Source organism: Ipomoea nil, unplaced genomic scaffold (assembly GCF_001879475.1).
Source record: "Ipomoea nil cultivar Tokyo-kokei standard unplaced genomic scaffold, Asagao_1.1 scaffold2759, whole genome shotgun sequence".
Lineage (NCBI taxonomy): Eukaryota > Viridiplantae > Streptophyta > Magnoliopsida > Solanales > Convolvulaceae > Ipomoea > Ipomoea nil.
This window is the reverse complement of record NW_017619187.1, coordinates 1,401,053-1,410,000: the sequence shown is the minus strand read 5'-3', so window position 1 is coordinate 1,410,000 and position 8,948 is coordinate 1,401,053. Positions and strand designations below refer to the sequence as shown.

At 31.4% G+C, this 8,948-nt stretch overlaps 1 protein-coding gene across 1 annotated transcript in view; it reads left to right on the top strand.

The window, feature by feature from the left end:
• The window catches only part of LOC109156884 (universal stress protein A-like protein), a 25,607-nt gene extending 19,381 nt beyond the window's left edge, over positions 1-6,226 (top strand). Inside the window, exon 6 of the mRNA XM_019304764.1 lies at positions 6,215-6,226. The gene's annotated coding sequence lies outside the window, so the exon portion shown is untranslated. The remainder of the gene's footprint in view (positions 1-6,214) is intronic.
• The last annotated feature ends 2,722 nt before the right edge of the window (positions 6,227-8,948 follow it).

Below are 8,948 nucleotides of genomic sequence, written 5' to 3'. Positions count from 1 at the left end.
CTCACAAATAAACTTCAATTGAGATCATTCTAATGAGGTCAATCTTATAAATTTAGTACATAGTATTTAATATTACAAATTTTTAATAAGAATTTAGTAAACTACAATAGTAATTGAATTACAATTTTCAAAGTCACTGCGAATCAAAATTTTTAGACCTTTGAGATTTCTAGAGTACTATTTTAGTTTACTAAGTCCTTAAAATTTTGTAATATTAAATACTATGTACTAAAATTTTAATATAGTTTAAGATTTGTAGTAATCACTCACCTTAAATATCAATTCTTATTTTAATTATAAATATATTTATATATGTTCATAATTATATCATAGCAATTCGCATATAATTATTAAATAGTAAAATTTTTATATATGAATAAACCTCATATATGGTATATTTTTATAACATATGCACGGGACAAATACTAGTAATAATAATAATAATAATAATAATAATAATAATAATAATAATAATAATAATAATAATAATAATAATAATAATAATAATAATAATAATAATAATAATAATAATTTATGAGTTCCTTACATTAAAATATTTTTTGAGTTCCTTTTATATTTCACACACACAAGTGAGAACGTTCGCCAAAAAGAGGAATGAGAACCAGTCATAGTGGCAAATTATGCTGTGGAAACGTGTCCACTTTGCTGCGGAAACGTGTCCACCTTGCAAGGTGGGCACAGTCGACGCCGTTCTAATAAAAAAATAAATTGTTTTTCACTTGTCGTTAATGGCATTTCTCTCTTCATAATCGCCCATTTTAGAAATTATAAATCTACAATATAGAAATTATGAATCTACAGAATTAGGTTTGTGAACATGTGATAGAGCTTTATGTTCATAATTTTATAAATATATGTTCATAATTATAGAGCTATATGTTCATAATTTTTTATGTTCATATTCCCAATTGTTGAACTTTGTATTTACAAATCACAGAACTATATGTTCATAATTTGATAATTGTACAGTTTAGATATTATATATGAATCTACAATATAGAAATTATGAATCTACAGTACATATATTATGAATCTGCAGTATAGAAATTATGAATCTACTGTATAGAAATTATGAATTTACTGTATTTAAATTATGAATCTACGATTTAGAAATTATGAATCTACAGTATAGATTTTATGAATCTACAGTATAGAAATTATGAATCTACACTATAAAAATTATGTAGGATAACGGTGCCACTAACAGTACCGTTATTCAACCACATGAAAATGTCGTGGTTTGGAACCGTGCCGACCTTGATAAGGTGGGCACGGTTCCACAGCATAACGATTGAGTCATAGCTAGGAGGGTCAATGGGCTAGGATTATGCAACCCTACTCGCCACATGCGGGCTTGGCCCACTGACCTAACTTGAAAAGAAAAAAATATATTATATTATTAATCTATATTCATTTAATTTCTATCTACTATCTACTATATACTAATAAGAGACAATAAAATTAGCCCTATAATGGGTAGAAAAAAATGTTCGTCAAATTATAAAATGAAATGAATGGTTCAGATTATTCAGATTTTAATTGTTCCTTGAGATTTTCATATTTATGCTTAATTATTAACTTACTCAATGATTTCAATAAGAAATGTCTTAGGTTCGAACCACATTCCAATCAAATTTGGCATAATTAAGTTTCTCTCTCTATTTTACTCTTATTAAATTAGTAGCTACAACAAAAAAAATATAATGATACATATGTGATAAGTGCTTATTTGTCTATATTTTTGCTCCTTTCACTAAGCCATTTTGTTTATAGATCATTCCAAATTTCATTAGATTAGGACTAATTTGTGTTATTTTGCAAGGAATTTGGTTTGAAAAGCTTTGGAAGCAAAAATGAATATTTTCATGCATTTTGAAGGACATTTGAGTCAAGTGGAGCATTTTGGATGAATTTGGAGTCAATGAGAGCCAAATATGAAGCTATGGAGATGGATGCAACACTTCCAAAGGAGTCTAGGGTGGTTCTTTCAATGGTCTTGGTCATGTGGGCAAACCAAAGCAAAAGAGAAGCAAGCGACCATGCAATTGCAATTCCCGACCTGCACGTCGACGTCATGGTTTTTGGACCATATATCAAGCTAAAAACATCCAAATTACACCATTCTTGTTCCATTGCAAAGAAGACTCAAAGGGCTACAACTTATATTCAGACATCAAAGCCTAAAAAGGAAGCCACAGTGGTCAAAATCATCCTTGAAGTTGAAGTTCCGAACTTACAGATTTCACCCGAAACTGACCACTGTTTGGTAATTTGATCATATCTCGGCCTAGAAATGTCCAAATGCAGTGATTTTTGCTCCAATGGAAAGAAGACAACTTTCATGAAGACATCGAAGCCTAATTCTGAGCATAAAGTGGTCAAAATCAGCCTACAAGTCGGAGTTGCGTTGCAGAGAAGCACTCGACGCGTCGAGAATTTTCTCGACGCGTCGAATCTGGGCAGTGAGATCGCGTTTTGCAATCTGTAAATGCTCGACGCGTCGAGAATTACTCTCGACGCGTCGATCCCCCCGTCTCTGCTCTATTTTAGCTGAGTTTTCACTCATTTCTACTCGGTTTTGAACCCCATTCGAACCCTAACTATTTTCTACTCTTTCTTTTCATATTTTAGTATTAGATTAGGTGTAGATTTAGGTTCTTTATCATATTTCAAGCTTGTATTGAAGGATCTACACTTGGATTTCAAGATTCTACCATCCATTTTCAATAAAGAAGCTTTCCTTCCTTTTATCCCTTTCTTTTGCAAGATTTATGTTTGTTACTTATGCTTTTGTGTTCTTTATGTTATTTAATCATGAGTAGTTAGTTTATGGACTTGAGTTAGGGTTGTATTATCTATCTTGATGCTTGATTTGTGATTATTGCAAAAAGGGGAAGAACTCTAACCTAGGGTTCTTGAGTTTATGAAGGATTTGTGTTTGTATATTGTTAATGCTTGGTGTACAACATTCATTGACATGTTTTGGAGGATTCTTGGCCTCAATGAGAGTTGGGTTAAGATTCCAAGCTACTCCTTGCATAAACTTGATTTTTCCTATGAAAATGGGGGAAGTTGGGGGCTTTTGATGCTTTGTGTGCTTGATGGACTTGGAATTGATTCACCACGAAAGTGGGGCAATTCCTTGTTCTAATCCTTGTTTATTAATCATGAGAATGGTTCGTAGACTAGGATACCTACGTGCATTCCCGCTTGTTTCCTTGGTTACTTGTTCTCCCTAATCCCTTAGGTTGTTAAAGCATCTAGATGATAATGCTCCCTAGCTTGAGTCCTATTTCTTTATTTTGTGTTTATCCTTCTGTATATGTGTTAGTCTTATCATTTCCTTAAACTTGTAGTTTGCTTAGCTTCTTGTTGATTTCCTTATGCTAGTGCCTAGTTTATTGCGATTGTATATTGCGTGCCATAACCCCCAATCCCCTGAGGACGACATAACACACCCGTACACTCACCATCACTCATTTTTGCCACATCAATATGTATTTTCTTTAATTTAGAATTATGTGTCTACAATACCCTTATTTAAAAAATTATTCATTATCAATAAATTAAATTAAACAAGAGAAATAATTTCATTAGTTATATTGTCTTTATTTTCTCCAGTGCAAAGATTCTTTACATTAAAATTCATCAATTGATATACATTACATTGTCTATTATGTTCTCTTTGCATTATCTTGTAATTTTTTTTTTGACTGCATCTTGTAATTAATTAAATATCAAAGTTATAATACAAAATAATGTTATATATTTATTTACCAAGTATTTTATTAATATCATGAAAACAAACAATAAAAAAAATAGTTTGAAGTCAATCATATTAACTACTTGGGGTATTCGTTGACAAATAGAGTATTCAAATAACCCAACAAATTGAAGCGGAAAACTACCCCGTAATATCTTTGGACGACATCATATTTAAAATGTTCAAATTTTTACTACTTTATCTAATCTTATTCCTTAAACTATGGGTTTCTTTTTATCCACAATAACTCATTCAACAATAATGGTTGAACCAAATGAACTCCGAGCAGAACACATAAAGGACTGGTATACATTTATGTTTATGACAATATGTAAATGTTAATTATATCATTATCTTACGTATGTACATTTAAAACTCATTATTAAAACTGTCAATGCAGGGCAATAGAACATCGTAACACACTTGATGCATAGAAAAGATGTCAATACTACAACAAGGCTGCAATCAATTTGACAAACCTAGAAAATCCAGAAATTTCAAAATAGTCATCGTTGATTCATTCATTTATCCTGTATGTAAAATACTTATTGTACATTCATTAAATATATTAAACCTAATATAAATTTACAATTCATTTCATCTTCTAGACTCAACCTGCTTAGATTACAGGCAAAATCAATATCAACCTTCACAACAAAAATTCTTGGTATATAAGATGTAGTCACTATTAAAAAAAAAAAAAAAAGTTTATGCACAAAGTGGAAAACAATTTAAGTCAAAAATTAATATCAATTCAATAATAAATAAAAAAAATAAAAAAAAGAACACACACACACAAAAATCAAGTACTACACTTATTCCTACTAATTCTAAAAATATGAACCTGAAAATGAACAACTGCAAAATGGAAGTGAAAATTATTGATGAAACTAGACACGTTGCAACATTAATATTTGAACTACCTGCAGAGTTATTGTTGTTACTATCAAGTAAACAAGTTATGAAAATAGAACAAGTGGTATTACTCATGAACCTTATACAAATATAATAAATATTAATAATTTATTCAATACTTCCCATGAAACATGTAGGGGAACAAACTACCGCTGCAAAATATCAACAGGCGCTTGCAAGATTAAGAGTTCATAGTAAAACTAAAATTCAGTCATATACACAACAAGAAAAATCCACAGTCATAATCTCATTGCATGACGTTGTCATCTATGCTATCAACAGTAACCCAATTGCAAATAACACACTACCAACAAAAAAGAAGATGACAAATAGTGAAGATGAATACAATGACAATGTTACTCAAAAGAGAATTAAGAATACTTAGAAAAATTCAAACCAAAAGTAGTATTTATTTTGACTATCGTTTTAGGAATAAGTTTTTAGACTATCGATTTTACAAAGTTGCAAACATTTATTTTAGTGACAATTATATTAAATTTCTTATGTTATCTTGCATTCCTATACTTTGAGTTACATATTTAAATAAACAAATTCGACATTCAATTACTTATGTATAAACTTCTCCTATATAATCTAGCATTGATATACTTTTAATAAATATTTATTTAAATATAAACATTGGGCATTAACTCATTCGCACAATGCGCGTGTAAAACTAGTAACCTAAATAAGATTAAACTTTTTCGTGTTTACAAAATAGAAAATTTATATTTTTTAAGATTTTAATGTTTAGTGTGTGTGTGAAATTTTTGTGATAAGAATAATGTATTTTTATGAGTTAGAATAATGAAATTTTTGTGATAAGATAATGTAACTTTATGAGTTAGAATAATGTATTTTATGAGATAGAATAATACGGAGTATATTTTATGTATTTTTGGACCGTTATCCATACAGGGACCACGATCCATGCAATAAGCACTCTAAAAATGGATATCCCATTTAAATAAAGACTTTTCCAATAAAATGTATCCCCGATTCCCCGAGTCGTATATCATATCCCATCATATTTATTTATTGAAACGGAAACGTGAACACAAAAAATGAGGGGACAGGCCGGCATGGTGACCTTGAGTGAACAAACCCACCCAGTACATCAAAAGCAAAATAAATCTAGAAAAACAACTAAAGATAGAAGTATATTTTTAATGCCTTTAATTTACATTGTACATACGTTTATGTTTTACAATATTCCCAAGGGATTTGATTTCCACTCACATTCCGCCCAACATTTTTTGTCCACAAAATACTTTTGCTACTCACCGTCCTTCTTTATAGGGACGGCATGTATTACAATATCAAATTAGTGGAACTATTCTATATGCCAATCATTTTTTACATTTAAAAAAAAAAAAGAAAAAAAAAAAAAAAAAATCCTAAGTTCAATATTATCATTATTTTTATGTACATTAAAAAGTGAAAAAGATGTTGAAAAGTTTGGTTGGTACGTTGATGGGTTTCGATGTCAAAAAAGTTAGGTTGGTTGATGGGCACTTAAACTACATAGAGATAGATGCTACAAAGTGAATAGGAACAAAGCAGGTTGTAGTGATTTGCTTATTAGAGCGTCCCATTAGTCGGTTTTTCATAGTTTTTGAGAATGACTTTGTTTAGAGGAAGGGGAAGAAAAAGAATGAGGTCTTCCCACAAAATTTGTGTTTTTATCAGAAATGTGAGACCTATTAAAATTGGGTGTTGCTATTTGCACCACCCATTGACTAAAATGAGGTATAAAGCACTTTGAAAATGTAAAAAGGTAGTAAATATGGGTGGTGCAAATAGCCTAATGGGTGGTCAAAATGCTATTTGCACCACCCTATTAAATTTACAATTATGAGGTCAAAATGTAATTTAAAAAAAAAAAAAAAAAAAAAAAAAAAAAAAAAACGGAGCAGCCATCGCCTTCTCCGGTGAGAAGGCGACGGACTGCCTTCTCACCGGAGAAGGCAACTGGGCTGCCTTCTCCGATGAGAAGGCAGCCCAGTGGGTCGCCTTCTCGCCGGAGAAGGCAGCCCACACAGTGGGTTGCCTTCTCGCCGGAGAAGGCAGCCCACTGTGTGGGTTGCCTTCTCGCCGGAGAAGGCAGCCCAGTTGCCTTCTCCGGTGAGAAGGACTGCCTTCTCACCGGAGAAGGCGATCATTTTTTTTTTTTTAATGTTTATTGTTAAAAAATAATAAATAATAAATGTTACCACCTACTTTGACTACATTTATTTGCACCACCTACTTTGGTATTTGCACCATCTATTTGACCTATTAAATAGGTGGGTGCAAATAGTAAATAGGGTGGTGCAAATAGAACTTCCCTTAAAATTAAAGATGGCTATGCTTGCTTTGCGTGAACTGCAAAACCATGAAGGTTTTTATCAGAGGAGTTGGGTTTTTTCAGAATTTGTGAGTCCCATTAAAACAAAAAGCAACACCCTAATAATGTGTTAGCATCAATTTCTGGGCCCAAATGGGTGCGTGTACTACATGGCCCTCTAGGCGCATTTAACTGCAAGTATACATTTTTTTTAATTTTACTTTTCAAATATTAGTTTTTTTTTATTCTCCTTTTATCTTCTCTTTCCTAGTCACACTGCAAAAGCTCCTCAAAAACCTCACACTATTGAGGATGCTCTTAGAGCATCACCATCACAAAAGATTTGGGGATTAATGTCAAATCAAATATGTTGGGTGGAGATCTTTCTAGATATGGAGTAGGGATAATAGAAAATATATTTGGCCTGCAAAGGGTTGGGTTCGTGTCAGAAAAAAAAATGATGTGTGTGTGTGTTCGCGCATAGCCAATGGCTACACGGGCGCGTCCGCACTATTTTATTTAAAAAAAAATTCATTTTTTTTCTCTCCCCTATCATATTCTCTTTCCTAATCACTCTTACAAAAATTCCTTAAAAATCACACAAGAGTTAAAGTGATAATGTTGTGCTTTGAGATTCAAAAGGGAATTGATGGATGGAACACCTACCACATTGGCTCATGTAGTGTCGTAGAGGCTAAAGATTGAGCCATATTTAAAGAGCTACAAATTGTGTGGATGAGAGGCTTTAGGCATATTATGGTTGAAAGTATTTTCTTTTGAAAGTATTTTTAAGTTAATTCTTAAGTAGTAATTAAAGAGGTGTAGCGCTTCTCGTGGCTTTATATATCCTGGATTCATTGGAGGTTTGTCTAGGAGAGATAAATAAGCAATGGGAGATTGGGAGATTTATGTATAGAAGACAAAATCAGGCAACCAATTCGTTCGTTTATGATTAAGATTTGTGGGAACTTGAGAAACCTCATCCTACAATCTTTTAGATATTGAGGGATGACAGGTTTGGAGTTGCTAGGCTTAGGAATTCCATCTTTATTGTCTAGCAATTGAATTCTTGTTCAAGTGGTCCCCTCTATTGTTTTTTTAATTTTTTTAAATTTAAAGTTTGGGTGGAAATCCAAGTATCTAAATTCCAATCATGGCAGCATCTAGAAATAACAAGTTATATATTGATAATTCTTAACGAATGCTCAACAGCTCAAGAGTGACTCTTCTCACCAAATTGATTAACCCAAATTAACAAGTAATTTACGCATTTAATTTATTGTCTCCCTGCAGATCATAAGATCGATCTTTAAGGTCTCTCTTCCTCTAAAGTCTTTTCGTTTCAAAGGACCGTCAATACCTCCTTATCAATTGCCCTTTATTGTGAAAATAAATTTTTTTAACATCTTAAGTTAAATTTAACTCAAACAAAATGTCAATGAGACATTAAAATAATTGAGATTAATGAACAAATATTTTAAATTGTAGTCAAGCATAAAGCAACAGTTGTAGGACTTGTAGCCACAAAATAATTTACATTAAATTGATTTTTCTACCCACCAAAACATAAATTTTTTGTCCTCCAAAGGATGTTTGACATACATAACTTATAAGTTAATTTAAAACTCAAAGCTTAAAAGTTATTAGCTACTGACTTATTTTGAAACGCTAGTTACAATAACATTTTAAAATAAGTTACAGAGTATTATTTTAAACTCTATATGTTTTACCAAACATAGCTTATAGCTTATTTGTAGTTTAAAATAAGTTATAAGTTTTAATATTGTGACTATGTTTGGCACACCTAGCTGAAAAGTTAGTAGCTAATAAGCTAACTCATAGAAATTAAAGTATTTGGTCAAATTAGCTTTTGAATAACTTGATATAGGTAAAACTGTAAAAGTGTAAAATGACATAAAATGA